Below are 2470 nucleotides of genomic sequence, written 5' to 3'. Positions count from 1 at the left end.
TACCCAGAGCTACCCATGAAGGAAGGCCTGGTGACTGTACCCATAGGTACCTCAGAAGGAACGACTGGAGACTGTAACCAGAGGTACCTCGTAAGTACGGCCTGGTGAGTTTACCCAGAGGTACCTCGGAAAAAAGTCCTATTGACTGTACGCAGACGTACCTCGAAAAGAAGTCCTGGTGACTGTACTCAGAGGTACCTCGGAAGGAAGGCCTGGGGACTTTACTCAGAGATACCGCAGAAGGAAGGCCTGGTGACTGTACCCAGAGGTACCTCAGAAAGAAGGCCGGGTAACTCTATTCAGAGGTACCTCAGAAGGAAGGCTGGTGACTGTACCCAGAGGGACCTCGGCAGAAAGGCCTGGTGACTGTACCCAGAGGGAACTGAGAAAGAAGGCCGTGTGACTGTACCCAGAGGTACCTCAGAAGGAAGGCCGGTGACTGTACCCAGAGGTACCTCGGAAGGAAGGCCTGGTGACTATACCTAGAGGTAACTCGGAAGAAAGGCGTGGTGATGGTACCCAGGGTAACTCCCAAGGAAAGCCTGGTGACTGTACACAGAGGTACCTGGGAAGGAAGGCCTGGTGACTGTACCCAGAGTTAGCTCGGAAGAAATGCCTGGTGACTTTAAACAGAGGTACCTCGGAAAGAAGCCCTGGTGAATGTAACCAGAGGTACCTCGAAAGGAATGCCTGGTGACTGTACCCAGAGGTACCTCAGAAGAAAGACCTAGTGATTGTTCGCACAGATACCTCAGAAGGAAGGCCTGGTGATTGTAACCAGATGTACCTCAGAAGGAAGGCCTTTGACTGTACCCAGAGGTAACTGTGAAGGAAGGCCTGGTGACTGTACCCATAGGTACCTCAGAAGGAACGACTGGAGACTGTAACCAGAGGTACCTCGTAAGAACGGCATGGTGAGTATACCCAGAGGTACCTCGGAAACAAGTCCTGATGACTGTACCCAGAGGTACCTCGCACGGAAGGCCTGGTGACTGTACCCCGACATACCTCGGAAGAAAGGCGTGGTGACTGTACTCAGAGGCACCTCGGAAGGAAGGCCTGGGGATTTTACCCAGAGATACCTCAGAAGGAAGGCCTGGTGGCTATAGCCAGAGGTGCCTCGGAAGGAAGGCCTGGTGACTGTACCCAGAGCTAACTCGAAAGGAAGGCCTGGTGACTGTACCCAGAGTTAACTCAGAAGGAAGGCCTCGTGACTGTACCCAGAGGGACCTCAGAAAGAAGGCCAGGTGACTATACCCGGAGGTACCTCAGAAGGAAGGCCGGGGGCGGTACACAGAGGTACCTCTGAAGGAAGGCCTGGTGACTGTACCCATAGGTACCTGAGAAGGAAAGAATGGTGACTGTACCCAGAGGTACCTCGTTAGAAAGGACCGTGAGTGTACCCAGAGGTTACTCGGAAAGAAGGCATGGTAACTGTATCCAGGGGTACCTCGAAAGAAAGGCCTGGTGACTGTACCCAAAGGTACCTGGGAAGAAAGCCTGGTGACTGTACCCAGAGGGACCTCGGCAGGAAGGCCTGGTGGATGTACAGAGAAGGACCTCAAAAGGAAGGCCTGGTGACTGTACCCAGGCGTGCCTCGGACAAAAGGCCAGGTGACTGTACTCAGAGGTACCACAGAAGGAAGGCCTGGTGACTGTACCCAGAGGTACCTCGGAAGGCAGGCCTGGTGACTGTACCCAGAGATGCCTCGGAAGGAAGGCTTGGTGACTGTACCCAGAGGTACCACGGAAGGAAGGCCTGTTGACTGTACCCCGAAATACGTCAGAAGGAAGGCCTGGTGGCTGTACCGAATCGTACCTCGGAATTAAGGATTAGTGACCCTACCCAGAGGCACCTGGGAAGGAAAGCCTGGTACGGTACACAGAGGTACCTCGGAAGAAGGCCTGGAGACTGTACCCAGAGGTACCTCACAAGGAAGGCCTTTGACTGTACCCAGAGCTACCCATGAAGGAAGGCCTGGTGACTGTACCCATAGGTACCTCAGAAGGAACTACTGGAGACTGTAACCAGAGGTACCTCGTAAGAACGGCATGGTGAGTATACCCAGAGGTACCTCGGAAGAAAGGCCTGGTGACTGTACCAAGAGGTACATCAGAAGGAAGGCCTGCTGACTGTACCCACAGGAACGTCGCAAGGAAGTCCTGTTGACTGTACCCAGAGTTAACTCAGAAGGAAGGCCTGGTGACTGTACCCAGAGGTACCTTGTAAGAAATGCCTGGTGAGTGTACCCAGAGATACCTCGGAAGGAAGGCCTGTTGACTGTACCCAGAGGTACCTCAGAACGAAGACCCGTACATGTACTCAGAGGTACCTCGGAGAAAGCCCTGGGGACTCTACCCAGAGGGACCTCAGAAAGAAGGCCTGGTGACTGTACCCGGAGGTACCTCAGAAGGACGGCCTGTTGACTGTGCCCAGAGGTACCTGAGAGGGAAGACCTGGTGACTGTAC

Source organism: Loxodonta africana, unplaced genomic scaffold (assembly GCF_030014295.1).
Source record: "Loxodonta africana isolate mLoxAfr1 unplaced genomic scaffold, mLoxAfr1.hap2 scaffold_51, whole genome shotgun sequence".
NCBI lineage: Eukaryota > Metazoa > Chordata > Mammalia > Proboscidea > Elephantidae > Loxodonta > Loxodonta africana.
This window is presented reverse-complemented; position numbering follows the sequence as displayed.